The sequence below is a fragment of the Mercenaria mercenaria genome, chromosome 6 (genome assembly GCF_021730395.1).
Source record: "Mercenaria mercenaria strain notata chromosome 6, MADL_Memer_1, whole genome shotgun sequence".
In the NCBI taxonomy this organism is placed as follows: domain Eukaryota; kingdom Metazoa; phylum Mollusca; class Bivalvia; order Venerida; family Veneridae; genus Mercenaria; species Mercenaria mercenaria.
This window is the reverse complement of record NC_069366.1, coordinates 4,619,002-4,634,497: the sequence shown is the minus strand read 5'-3', so window position 1 is coordinate 4,634,497 and position 15,496 is coordinate 4,619,002. Positions and strand designations below refer to the sequence as shown.

The 15,496-nt window shown below is 33.6% G+C and overlaps 2 protein-coding genes across 3 annotated transcripts in view; one reads left to right on the top strand and one right to left on the bottom strand.

Annotated features, from left to right (window-relative positions):
* Positions 1-15,496, bottom strand: part of LOC123549763 (alpha-1-macroglobulin-like) — a 644,650-nt gene that overhangs the window by 236,973 nt on the left and 392,181 nt on the right. The window lies entirely within an intron of this gene.
* Positions 1-15,496, top strand: part of LOC123549767 (FMRFamide receptor-like) — a 71,674-nt gene that overhangs the window by 3,215 nt on the left and 52,963 nt on the right. Inside the window, exon 1 of one of the 2 annotated variants that reach the window (XM_045338117.2) lies at positions 8,067-8,855. The exons of the other annotated variant lie outside the window; for it this stretch is intronic. The gene's annotated coding sequence lies outside the window, so the exon portion shown is untranslated. Of the gene's footprint in view, positions 1-8,066; positions 8,856-15,496 lie in introns of those variants that run through there. 2 annotated transcript variants of the gene reach the window in all.

Genomic DNA, 15,496 nt, shown 5'->3' with positions numbered 1-15,496 from the left:
CTGCTAATATAGAAATACTTAACACAAAATGAATCCTTGGCTACTTGCCGAGAGCTAAATAATAAGAAAACAGGCTCAGAAAGAGACTACACCACTGAGTTCTTGGAAAGTGGCTTTCCTCGCTAAATCTTTATACATTTTGTTGTTTATAACGATGATACCGCGTGTAATAAACTTCCATCACTTTTAAATAAATGTATAATTATAGACATTGTTGACAATGCGGTGTGAAATTTTGTAAAGATTTTTGTTCAGTTTATGTCATATTTGTGTCAAGTTTCAGTACAATCTGTATTATATTTATACATATAGGGAAAAAGAGTAATTCTAGCATTTCAAACTCTTTTTCGAGTCTCAGACTTAGAACATAAGACGAACAGGCCTACGGGCCCTGAATTTGTGTTATTTCTATAACTTTTTATAGGTTTATTTTATATACATGTATTACAGAATTATAAGTATCGCTGTTCTAAAGTTTTCTAATGTTAACCCAAGACATTTTTACATTACTAAGAGTGCAGCCCAACTGATTTATATAAAACTGCACTGAATACGTTATGTTTTTTTTATTATTATTATTGTTTTTTTTCTTCCGATAAACGAAGAAACACTATAGTCAGTTTATTTGACTAATGAAGAGGTAATATTGATAACACTTATAAATAAACAGTGACTGTAGTACTCAACAAAACACGAAGATCAAATATCTAGATTTACTTAAAATGAGCCACGCCATGAGAAAACCAACATAGTGGCTTTGCGACCAGCATGGATCCAGACCAGCCTGCGCATCTGCGCAGTCTGGTCAGAATCCATGCTGTTCGCTTTCAAAGCCTATTGCAATTAGAGAAACGTTTAGCGGATGCGCAGGCTGGTCTGGATCCATGCTGGTCGCAAAGCCACTATGTTGGTTTTCCCATGGCGTGGCTCAATTGTACTTTTCGAAAGAAAACGAGCAACGTCTATAAAGTGTCATTAATTGGTGATATTCAAGTCAAAATTTCCAAGGGATCTTTTTATAGATCTTATAATTTACTGTTTCACATACGCAGTTATTTTTTCATCTCAGTAATGTTCAGTGTCTTTACCCTAAATTAATATTTTACAGAAGTTATGTTTAATTTATGTATGTAATTGACGAAAAAGTTTAGTACGTTGTGCAATTTTGAAGAAAGTTTGAATGGAGCAATCGGATAGGGTATAATACGATTTTATTTTACTTGGCTACCTTTTATGTTCTCCCATAGAATTTATTATTTATATATTCATTGTTTATTCTGCTCATCTTGAATATCAATTTTCCAAAATACATAGTAAAATTATTATCAACTGTTCTCTTAAAAAATTCGGAAATACACATTTTGTTTGTTCAAAAAATGGGCGACTCCCTCACAGGATAATATCCAGAATTTACTTAAGAAGATATGCACAGTGAAAGAAATTAGATTATAAACGAATCCTTCTGTAGCAAAATACATTGCACCTTTTGCGTTATAGTTGTCAGAAATCCTGGATTTCTAGATTAATGAGCGCCGTAGGATATTACATCATGATGAACATGCAACGCTGATGTTTAGTCATGATCCTCTACAGAATGCATTATTCTGAGCAATTATATGGATTAATTTTGTACAAGTTGTAGTTCATAGAAAACCTTCTTCAGCAACGGCCATTATCTAAAATGTAGCATATTGCCTTACAAATCAGTACTAGAGAGAATCTCTTCTTTTAATAATAGGACGTACATTATTTATGAACAGATGGGAGTCAGAGATTTCAAATATATTCCCAAGGCTGTCGAGTGATATGTTTAATTCTGCAGGAATATGTTATCCTTTTCTCTCCATACAGCCATTGCTTCATCGGTTGATATCATACAAAACCATTAATGAAACAGAAAATTAATTTCTCTCGTTTTGGCTTTGCAATACGAGAGCGAGTGTAATTTATATACCAGAACAGTTCTTTCAGTCAGAATATACGAGACAGCACACTGCACTTTTAACTTGAGCATGTCTCTAAATCTTAGATTAAATTTCCAAACTAAGATTTCACCCGAATTAATTCTCTATGGAAACGAAGCATTCGCATTGGACTACCAATACTTTAAACTTAAAATGGTGTAAACTATATTTTTTTCTCTGTGGACATATTTTTTTAAATATAAATATATGGCAATTAAGCCTATAAGTGCATTAATTATTCAATACGAGAACCAAGAACTGAAACAATCTATAAACTGAATTTCACATCTCATAAATAATTATATAAATTTAAAACTTCAAATTTTTTAAATGTTTATTTTTGAGAAAATTTCTCAGCTGTATTAATAGACGTGAGAAAAAAACCCCGCTAAATCATGGGTATCCATACTTGTTTTCTCAGATTTTTTTTTAGATATTTCCCGAATTAAGATTCATTCTTTGCCAGGGGCGCTAACTCTACTATCCGTCTGCACTATTTCCATTCTTTGGTGTCCGGTTTAGAAAATTTAAACATGTGTCTAACTGAAACATCGAACATGCGTACAAATTTCTTACTTTCCGTCACAGGCATCTTCAATCATGTGCCATTCCTTTAGACAGAAACCACGGTTCGCTACATGTTCACAACAAGTTTGCAAGTGCCCGATACAGTCTGTAAAATATTCAACTTTTTTATATGAAACGAAGAGAAGCAACGACACTGCCACTGCACATAAGGTTGCGCAGTAACAACTGTCAAAAATGCCCATAATTGATCTTCATTCTGTTAAAGTATACAGCTGAATGTTGTAAATCATCTTTTTTATGGAACGCCATAGCTGTCTCCTGATGACGATATCGCTCTTTATGCTTTATTTCTATCTGTATATGAAGTGCCTCTGCATTTACTTTGTAGTCCAAGATGTATAAAACTCACAGTAACTCAGATTCTAAATTCAAGAATGAATATTGGTCCAAACATTATCTTAATGTTAAAACGTCATGGCAGGTAATTTTTTAATATATCGAAATTTGCGCACCTGTAGATAAAAGTATTCTTGCCGTTAACGGTACTAATATTTGGCCATAGTCATGATTCTGATGACGGGGAACACTTTGTAAACGATATACTAGTAAGTGAGTTTGGTCTGTAGCAACGAATAATGGTTTTCAACTTTAATGTTTAACCTAACAACATATATATTTCGATTTCAGGGCCTTCTTGTAGACCTTTCAAAACAGTCGTTGAAATTTTCTTGCTTGAAAATTTAATTAGTGATTTAAAAACTTTCCTTAAGAATCTCGGGCTTTTCGATTTTTTTCTTTGTGTTGTAAATGGACGAATTTGAGACAGAGGTCTGCCCTATTTTCACCAATATTCCCACAAGATTTCACAGTAGCAAAGAACGAATTCAATTTGTTAATATTTTATTCTTTATACTCTAATATAACCTGTTTGGTGCTAAACCTATATTGCTCCAACGTCTAATTTAATTCCATAAATGTCGAAAGTTTCAACAGAATGCATGGTTTACTTCACGAAATTGTCGTCGGGATTTAAGTCTCTAACGAAGAAAGCATTAAGTCTTCAAGATATTATTCAAATATCATAACAGTTTTACGGATGTATGCAATATTTAAAATCAGAATATTGACTTTTTATAGATTTATATTTAAATGCAGCTGTTCTTCCAGTCCGTGGATAACTTATTAATGGGTATCTTTTTAAAATATTTCATCAGTTCCATTACGTACAATCATTTTCTAAACATTTAACCTCAATTCAACATATAAAATCTAAGGGTTAAAAGTTTTAACTCTATTAAAATGAAGGTGTACAGGTTTAAAAAAACGTTTGAATAGGCTGGTCGTTTTAACTTTTGGGGTTGAACTAATTCCAAAATAAACTTTTTGGTGTGTAAGGAAATGAAACACAGAAGAAAAGTCCTCAAAAATATCATGGCACACTTTTGAAATCTGAAGTAACCTCGAAAATGTATTGTGACCATTACTGTGTACCATATATTGCATTGTCCACTACTTGTATACTATGGTATAAATGTCTGCTTTGAATATTGGAAGAAAATATATTTTCAGATTTCTGGCAGGTACTGACAGACTACATTTAATATTAAACCATCTTTGTCAAAAAGCGTTGGTCGTCATTATTCAGAACTCAGAACATAGAATGTCTTACCAAATTTATACAAACATATTTCTTTAAAAAAATCAACGGCATTACCAAACTTGCGTATCTCAAAGCCAGAAACAAGAGAGAGAAAAAAAACATTCGAGGATTCGTAAATCACAATGTTACTGCATATGGGCGAAGTACTTGATATTTGCTCGAAATTCATAAACACAGCTATTATTTATGCTTTATGATGTAATGCATGTATGTGAATGAAGAAATATACTAGTATTTTGTTTAATTGATTTTTTTAGATAAATCTGCAATACTTGTTTGATTAAAATCTAAAGAAACTTTGGCTGTTCTTGAATATTACCTGATTTTTAGAGTTTGGTTCGGTTTTGTTAGGAACTTAAAGATTATAAAGCACAAAAAAAGCTTAATGTTTGAATTAGTTTAAGGTTCTTTCATTATTTCTGGTATAAATATAACCGACCTATGGAGTTTTTACAAAAACTTGTTTAAGAAACAATTAGATAGTTTTTCAGGGCTTGACGGAAAAAAGGAACTCCACTTTAAGAAGAAAATATAAGAGTTGTATCGGCTTCCTCAAGTAAAGTAGAAACCGCAGAAGCATTAACAGAAGGCTAAAAAGAAAGAAAAATACGAATACGACTGAATGATTTTTAAAATTACGGAGGCGTGAAAGGTTGTTGAAAGGTTTAACCGAAATTAATAAAAAAAATTAACAGTTTTAAGGTTTCAGCGGAAATCGTAATTTACCAGTATTTGTAGGGTATCTTGGAAGCTTCAAAATAGTTTGTGTTCCGATGTTGTTTAATAGCGTTCATCGGCATTCTCATCTTCTAAGCTTTAGTTAAGGTTAAGGTTAAGATGGGATTCCGCAATTGTTGTGGCCCTCTGTGTTCACCGAGTCCATTTAATATTTCTGGCAAGTAGAGTTCCGCTTATGACGGCTCTAGAGGATGTGAAAATTGTTGCACATTTCATTCCCTGGCATGAACAGTGTAAGCTTTTATATTGCTTGGTTAAGTTCTATCTTCTTATAGATTTTATTACAAGACAATGTCAAACTTTAATCTGCGTTTTACTAAGAGTCAATCAGAGTTCAACTTAGTTCTAAAGGTTTCTTCCATAGAAACCATATCCTTTTGATCTTAGCTAAAAATGATCTTTCTTTAAAATTCTTTAAAAATGTAGCAATACAATTTATATAAAGGCCGTTGCCTTAAAATGGAATTAATGATAACATAACATAAATCTGTAACACTTCTAGGGGTTTCTTAAAGACTTGATCTGAACTTGATGCATGAGTGCACATACAGTCCTTTCAGTTTTAAATCAGATTTATATTAACGTTATAGGAGCATCCACAATGTTAATTTGGACTCTTGATATACTGTAAAATCATTAAATTTCGTGGGCATGAAATTTCGTAGTTTTGGTCATAACGGCAATTTCGTGGGGATATGAATTCGTGGATTTCAACTTTTGAATATAAAATGAAAGGGAATTTTACTTGTTCGTTGGAATTAAATTTCGTGGATTGAGTCAACCACGAAATCCACGAAAATTAGTCCCCACGAATATAAATGATTTCACAGTAATATAAATTTGGACTCTTCACCAGTTATAGACCTTAACCACTCGGTCACGGAGGTGCCTTGTACATACAATTAAAAAATATCGGGAATGATAAAAATACAGATGCAACAGACAAAAACATACGTGCAGAAATAACACAGCAAATCATCGCCTAGCAAAACCACCACTAGAAGATAGAAAAGGTGGAGACTCCACAGGTCGCTTAACACGTTTTTCAGTAATTCAGATTTTAAACTTAGGCAGTATACTTTTGCGGTAGATATAAAAATGTATGACGGTTGTATTCTTTACAGTTTACTCAGCTTTCTAACAATTATTATAGAGAACATCAACTTGTTATACGGTTTCTGTTAGATTTAAAAACAGCATGTGGGTTTCTCATGTTTAAGAAAAACAAGGACAAGAATCCAGCTTGAGTCCATCGTTTCAAAGATTTCCTTTAAATAAGCAAATTTCAGCAGTCGCTTAATCAAATCAGACTTTCCATGTCCATGCAGATGAATATGATGTACGCTTGGTGTATCTTTTCAAGGCTTTATGATGAGGATTTGCCCACTGTCTACGTGGCTTCATAAGAACTCTATTAAGAATTCTCTTTCTACAAAAAAGTACAACCAGAATTCCTTGAAATCTTAAGTAGATTTTCTTATCAAAATAAATCTTTTCTTGCACTCAAAATTTAATTTTAACAAGTCCTTTGCATTTCAAACATGCTTTAATATTTTAAACTTCTGCAAGGATGTTATATATATGAACGACCATTTTACATTTATTCTAGCATAAAACTGCTGTTATTGTCACTTTTCGGGGGTGTTTTAACAGGAGAGGAAATGTGTGTTAACAGAGAGATTCTCGCGCTCTTGTGCTGTTAAAACACCTTTTTATATATGCGCGTTCCGTGGCAAAGCGTAAACGTATTACGGCCCCAAAACGGATGATTCAAAAGGAAATAGATTATACGCACGTCGTCCTATCCAAGTTTGTCATAAAGAATTCTTTCATCACAATGACGTACTAAATTTATTTTTGATAGGCTTTAAAAAAAAATATTGGCACAGTAAATGATCTCGCACTCTAGTTTTTCTAGTAATAGCGCTCCATAGTTGTTAGATAACTAGAAGATGCTTTTGTAGAAAAGCGCATGCCTCCCCAATGCATAGTCGTATAGGTAAGAAGTCAATAGGGGACAGGAGCGAAAGTCAGAGACATTGATGGTTGGCTGCAATAGGGATCATCTACTTGGCATGTCCAATCATCCAACAAATATATATCCGTTGCTTCGAATTCTATCACTGACAATATAGTGACTTTGGGTTAGCTGTGAAGAAGAATCTTGCATTTAAAGAGACAGGCATAAATTCCATTTCTGTAAATAAAATGTATTAGTTTCCAAAATACAGTTTATTGTGTCTGGCTTAAACAAGATTAGTTTACGAGATCCTGGGGAGGGGTTACTGCATCTGAAAAAGTAATTTTCTGTCGCGCATTTCATCACACAATTTATCCGAATTTGGAAAATGAGGGATAAAAAAATAAATAGGATAAAAACTACTCAGTTCACAAAGTATCAGTTTCCATAAACGATTTATTGCGTCTGGCTCTAAAACGATTAGCTTAGTAAAACCATCGGATGGGAACTGCAATTAACAATATAATATATCAGAACTGGAGAATGTGGTCCTTTGTAAAATCGTATCTCTCAGTTAAAAAGGTCAATAGCTCGATCACTTATGCCTCCGTAGTGCACCTGAAAAATGTCCCATTTAAAAACCTTAAATTTTCTTTTTTTCATTCTGCGCACGGAACAAATCTCAAACTGGTTCAGTTCAACTTGGAAAAAAAAACCAGGAAGGTCAGGAAGAACTCTGTAACTGTAACCATCAAAACACGTGGTATAACAATAAAGTCGTAGTACTCGTAGGTTACAATTAGTGCCAAAACAGAAATGGCTGCTTTTCACGGAATGAACAATATGCTAAAGTGGTAGCATGTTCACAGCAACAACATATAACGTATAAGCAAACGTTTGCATCGTTTGTTCGTGTAGTAGAGCTCAGTTCCAATTTACTTGATTGTGACATTTTTTAACAGTTATAAGAATCGAATCCTGTTACATTCGACAAAAGAAAGTGAATTTGTAGCGAATGACTGAAAACATCATGTAATAACATCCAAATACTGATTTTCGGCACCAAACAAAAATGGAAATATATGCTAAATAAATTGTCGAATACAGGCATGATATTTTTTTACAACATGAAGGCCCAGGATAAGACAGTTCTTTCATTATCATTTAAGCCAATTTTAGGTAATAAAAAAGCAGCAAACAAACAAGACGGGTTAATAGTAAGACATCCAAATAGTCTACTTTTAGAATAATGATAACTTCATGGGTTTTACTAACATTGCGCTGTGATATTTAATGCCCATTTTCCTTAAGATTTTTTGTCCGTGAAAACATGTACCGTGATATCGATAAATTTATAAATACAGGTGCCTGCCTATCGTACAGGTACAATGGAACTATGGTTTTACGGGCTTAATACAGTCAGAGATTTGTAGAGAACATGAACGAACGGTGCATTTCTTTGTTCTTGATGAAAATTAAAAATTCTTAATACAGTATTAAGAAACGGTTATAGTTACGTCAAGGTAACTTGTTTGGAACGGATAAACAATTAGAAATGCATTGTCTGATGACTAACAGAAACACTAATTATTTATAATCTGTGTTTTGAAAATGGAGATGTGAACGGTGTATTTTGATATAAAATGCCATGAATATTCCACGAGGGAAATGATAATTTCTTTGATCTAGCACCCGGGATATTCCTAAGGAACAATATATTTCCATGAAATTGCAAACAACGAAATCTTTCAAAATTTGTATGTGTGTAGTGTGATATTTTCAAACATGTTTTATACTTACACATTTGTTACCCTTAAATCAACATACGGGTCATTGACTATTCTATCTTGTAAAAGGAGAAAATTAGAGTAGCTAACACTTTTTGTGTATTGAAAAACCTTACTTATCATCAGTCAAGATTCTGACACCAGAAGTTCTACAGAACTATATGAAACTGTTGAAATAATGTAGGTATTGCAGTGGTGACTTTCCAGGGAGAATATAGGTAATTATTACTTTATCTCAAATTCTAACATTTTAATTAATTTCAACGAATGTATCGTCATGAAATGACAATAGGTATCAACTAAGTGGCGCCACGATTCGATAAGAGGTCGACCTTAAAATCCAAAACTAGCTGATTGCTTCCATAAAGTGACTAGAATTATAGCAAATCGCAAACGTTTCTGGTTAGCTGGAAATTGACATTTATTAAATCTATTTCGGAAACGGATTTCCGTCGGCTTACGAAGAAAATGCACCATACTATTTAAATATAAGCCGATCAAAAGAGCTTCCCAAACTTGTTTTGATTCAGATAAAGGCAACTGCATGGCGTTATATAATATATCTGATCTGGAACAACTGATCTGATCAATGGGCATTTATGTAAAATACTGTGCACGCAATATTTTAGATTCTGAAGGTTTCACACAAGATACAGGTCTCGGAAAATGCTTGATCGGCTCACTTTGCATTTCAATCCCTTCAACCTATTTTACCATCAACAGTTTCACTTAAATTAATTGAAGAACTTTATGGGACACTGACATGCTAAGAATGGAGGTGTTTTGCTCGTGTCGTACGTTGTTACTTTAATATAACCCATAGTCTAAGGGGAAAAAATTAAACTTGTTCAAATTTCTTATTTGTTTCTCTCAATCTTTTACAAAAACAGCCGGAAACTTAATACCTTTCTTAAGTTAATAACAGCAGATAAAATCTGGATGTGTCCATAGGACAATGATGCCCCAACTTCATGTAACTGTGCGGTCATATGTCCAAATAATAAAACGTTTAGGGACAGCATGACAATATCCCATCATAACAACTATGAAATATCAGATCCTTGAATAAAACTTGAGATGCACAAAATCAAATGTTGAACAACATTCCAATTAAGTTTTATGACTCAAGGTAAAAAAAAATCACAAATTCTTAAAGCTCTAAATGCTCTTTTTTGAGAAAGTCAATGGCCATAATCGCCATGTGATCGAGTGAAATCATATACAAACTCACATGCTGAATAATACTCCTATATACGGTTTCGTGACTCTAGGTCAAACACTTTTTGAAGTATATGCGACACAGTCTTTAAAGGAAATTATGTGTACATATCATATTGCAACTGCTACTAAATCAATCACCATAACAGTAGTCTGGCAGAATGAAACTCCAGCAGAACATCAGGTACAAAACTTCACATGGTAGATTTATGTAACAACCTCCTCCATGTCAAATACATTTGTAAGATACGTGCGACACAAACTATTCAGCCCTTTATGCATATTTTGACTAACTAATAATCCTATTAAGTTAATGACTCTACGTCAAATATTTTTTAGGTATATACCATACAAAGTGTTAGACCCTAATGCATATTTTGCCTAAGTCAAGGACAATAACTCTGGTGTGACTGACAAAACTCAGATGCACAACCTCGCACGCTGAATAATAATCCTGTTATGTTTTATGACTTTAGGTCATATGATTGTAGGTCATGTGCTTTAAACAATTTCAATATAATTATTTTTAACTAAGTCAAGCGTCATAACTCTGGGTCTGGTAGAGTGAAATCGCAAAGAAAACACTTAGTGCACAACTTCACATGCGCAATGAAAAATATGTTTTGAGATACGTGCTTAATTAACTTTTATGCCCTTGTATTCATATCTTGTGAATAAAATCTTAAAAGTAGATCCCTCGTAAGCATCGAGAACAAGATAAACAGTGAAAATTGCAGACTCGGTTTCGGGTCGTAACTCTGGTCTTTGTGTGAGTGAAATCCCAGACAAAACCCTATCAGCATATAAGTACACATGCTGAAGTGCACATTATTATTAACAATCCTATGTATGAGGCTTGATGACTCCAAGTCATATACGTATTGAGAAACGCACAACACAAATTCAGACAAACTGACATGCAGACGAGGGCAAATCTAAGTGCCTTTGAAACCGGTTGGGTGGAGGGGGATGGGGGTAATGGGCACTAAAACTAAAGGCAAAGCAAGTTACATAACTTACTGTAGTATGTATAGATCAAATGTTTATGCACTGCCACCAATAACATGAAATTGTTTAAAAATAATTTTATTTCATTTTCATTAGTTTGTTAACTATTTGGGCATTATTAGATGTTGTCGGGGAAAATAGTTAAGTAAATTACAGATGTTGTGGAGGAAAAGTTACGTCACTCATAGATGTTGTTTGGGAATAACTAAGTCAATTATAGATGATGCCGAGGAATAACTAAGTCAGTTATAACTAATTTATTATTTCCAGGAAATCATTTTGTGTTATCATCAAAGAAAACAACGTTTAATGACAAAATTTAATTTGCATTTTAAGCTGAAAAGTCGATCCAATAAAAAGAATTTAAGCTGCTTCTGGTCATGTACTTGAAGACATTGAAATTCTAACACTGATCAATATATTTTCCAGATATTCTCACCAAAGAAGATGTAAATAAACAAATATTCCCTAAACATAAATTTTCACTAATACGTCGTTAAAAAAACGAAACGTTGGGACAGATCTGTGAGCGAATGTCTAGAGTATGGACCTCCTTCTTTTAACCATACAGTGCAAGTCATTTGCAGCTTTCGGAAAATCGAGTAAGACTTAGTCACTTGAACCTAAATGGTTAATCAGAATCTACAGGTACTGTACCCATAATAAGATTTAATAATTCGTAAAACAGTTCATGCTAATTTTGCAAGAATAAGAAATTAAGATCCATATTAATAAACAAAAGCTGTTGAAAGACAGCAACGCTCGACTATTCGACAGCCTTGTCAGCTGAATGAATATAAAAGTCGAAAAAGGGGGCACATTTTTGTAAATAAGCAAAATAGACTTATGGGACCTGTGCAATGTATGTCGGTTTATCACAGTGAATAAGTGTGTGAAGTTTCAATCCATTCCCACAAGTAGTTACTGAGATACCAGCCTACATACAAAAACTTAACAAAATCAGGACGCCGATGTGGACGCGGACGCTTGGGCATGTCCAATAGCTCTATCTATTCTTTGAAAAGTCGAGCTAAAAGTAATTGAACAGCTATGAAAGGATCCAACCGATTTCATTCAAGAAATAGTAATGTTTAAAGTACTTCGTCTAAAATTACACGGTGCCCAAATCCACTGTCGTAACATTTGCATTCATTCACAACAGCAATCAAATGAGACAGAACAAGGAATCAATACGCATGCCATTTAACGCGCGTTATTGCGAAATTTGCAGGTTTTTTTTCAGAACTGACATCTCGATCATACATTTTCTCCGTAATCTCTTTGACGCTCCCATTCTTTTTTTATATATATGAGCGTTACCCGTAATAACATGTTTAACCAGTAACTAATACAGTTGTAACCATACCAATTATTGGATGAAAACTGAAAAGTCATATGTTTCTGTCATTTATACAAAAGGTGGTTCGTATAAAAGCAATATGTAGTTTCCTGACATTACCTTGCTCTCGTACATTTCGTGTAGGTCAAAAAGCATTCTCTTAAAGGAAGTTAAAATGACAAACACATTAATGATGTTGGAAAAAATACCTATTGTTAAAGTTTGATGAAACTTGTTCCTTGGACTGATCCTAAATCTGTAGAATGGGGTAGAATCACAGATGGGACTTTTGCTATAGGAGTAACAAATGTCAGAAATTCTTGCAAGGTTTTTAAGCAAATGACAAGAATTTACTTATCGGGACGACTTATTTTATGACCTGTTATTTTATGGGACAGCGACAGTCAAAAGTTATCACGCGGTCCCAAAACGCCCAATTATTTGGACTAATCCATGGCTTAGAGTAGTTTTACCTAAATTGATAATTGTATTTTACTTCGTACTGAATCTGATCCTATCTTGCAAGAGTACATACTCAATTAAATTACCATCTGGGGCGAAAGTTTGCGAGGGTGGGATAATAATCTAACAGTTAATGATAAGCTGAAAACCATTAATCTTCTCACCAGCAGAATTAATGTAAATGTCCAATAGATGACATCAAGATTTTCGAGATGAAACTTAGTGCAGTGTCAAGGAACATGGAAGAAAATTCTGTATCAATTTTTAAGGTACCGAAGATCCAAGTTTACTTCTAAATTTAATGGTATACTAAAATGTATAAAAACACAGAATTAATTAAATTAGAGGAACAACACGCTAGATAGGTGTTAACTGTTATAGATCTACTAGTTTCGGTTCTCTATGAACCTTCATCAGGATGTAAAATGTATAAATACAAATACAGAGAATCATTTCTTTATGTTTTAAGTGAGAAAGTTTTTTGTTTGTTTGTTTTTCTCTCGACAAAAAAGCTATTTATATAATTGAACCAGCACAGTATAGTTTTAAGCAAAGTATGGTCATGGATAACTGCGCTAATTATATTTAACATAATAAGGCAAATTCGAGTATAGACCAAACTGGAAAAAAATACTCCATGCAAATAAATAGAATCTTCTTCAAACGCGAATTACACCATGGTGTTTGCTGTAGAAAATACTTAAAATGTTCATGTATATTATATTGGATGATGGCCGGAAGAGAGACAACTGACTATGGTGCTTATGAATGTATTTTCAATCCAAGTTGCTTGTACTGTATATTATTAGGTTATTTAACATTGTTATGTACAATACTGAGATATATTTGGACTCGTACCCAGCTGAGAAAACCATATTGGACTCGCCTGAGTCCAATATGGTTTTATCAGCTGGGTACAAATCCAGATATATCTCGTATTGTACAGTGCAATGTTAAATAACCTTTTAATTCTATATCTATTTCATTTTAGTTAAATTAAAAATTATTCACTGGCCTTCCCTGTTTCAAGACGCATAATTTAATTCTGTACATAGAGCGCCTACTTCACCCGATTTACATTCGGAACATTTTCACGCGTTTCGGGCTTTATCGTATGTTTAATATGGGACTTTTTGAACCGTCCAAATACGGAAAAAATACAGGTTTTTGTACGCACGTGCGTCCAATAAGGTAATATATTGTACGGTCACGTGTTGCAAATGAACGTTCACGATTGGATAGATAAAATAGATATAAAATAATACTGTATATTTTATCAACTGTTTGTTAGAAACAGCAGCATGGATACTATAATAAATAAAAAAAACATAGTCTAAACATACAGGTAAACAGTAAATGGTAAACAGCAAATCATAAATATGTATTTCTGCTCATAAGAATTTCTGTGGTTATTTATAATCAAAGATTGTTTTACATGACTGTAAAAATTATGAAACTATCATTGTATCGATAAACTGTAAATGAAAAACACCTCTTGAATGTTACCTGAAAATTTCGGTAATGTGCTCAGTATTATGACATATCAATCTTAAATTTGCATTGAGCAATATGTCCCATATGCGTATGGCAAAAGAGGTATAATGGCATGTATCATTCATGGAAATTCAGTCAAATTTAGTTAGAGACCTTACTTCGGGGATAAAACTTTGAGCAAATGATTGTGAAGACTGAGTTAGAGACCTACCATTCCAGATAAAAATTAGTGCAAACTAGAGATGCTTTAAAGAAAAGCGCATGTCTCCCACAACTGCCCCTATGAAAAATGTCTTGTGTCTCTAGATGGTTTAGACGAGTGGATCCAATTAGATGGTCTGGATGAGTGGATCCAATCAGTAATTCAAGGGCCATAAATCAAAAGTGCCAGGGCGGATTTGGCTTATTATCGAACTTGGCTAAGGTCTTACGGCCAAACACATTTTGTTCAAGTTTAGTGGAGATCGGATGAGAAATGTTCGACTTAGAGTGCGGACAAGAGTAAAAAGGCCGATTTTTCGATAATTCAAGGGCCGTAACTACAAAATGCCTGGACTGATTTGGCTAGTTATCGAACTTGGCCATGTCTCATAGTCAAACACATATTGTTCAAGATTGGTGAAGATTGGATGAGAAATGTTTCAATTAGAGTGCGGACAAGAGTAAAAAGGCCCATTTTTGGTAATTCAAGTGCCATAACTCCAAGACGCCTGAAACGATTTGGCTAGTTATCGAACTTGGCCGAGATCTTATGGTCAAACACATTTTGTTCAAGTTTGGTGAAAATCGGATGAGAAATGTTCGACTTAGAGTGCCGACAAGCTTTGTGACAGACAGACACACATACACAAACACACACACAGACTGGAGTAAATCAATATGTCTCCCACACCACTGTGTGGTGGGAGACATAATGATTGTAAAGATTTAGTTAGAAACTTTATTTCGGAGATAGTATAAGAGCAAATGATGGCTAAGATTTAGTTAGAGACCTTACTTCCGAGATAAAAATTTAAGCAAATGACAGTAAAGATTTAGTTAGAGACTTTACTTCGGAAATAGTTTATGAGCAAATGATTGTGAAGATTTAGTTAGAGATTTTACTTCAGAGATAGTTGAAGAGCAAATGATTGTGAAGATTTAGTTAGAGATTTTATTTCCGAGATAGCTGAAGAGCAAATGATTCTGAAGATTTAGTTAAGAGACTTTACTTCAGAGATAGTTGAAGAGCAAATGATTGTGAAGATTTAGTTAGATTTTACTTCAGAGATAGTTGAAGAGCAAATGATTGTGAAGATTTAGTTAAGAGACTTTACTTCAGAGATAGTTAGAAGAGCA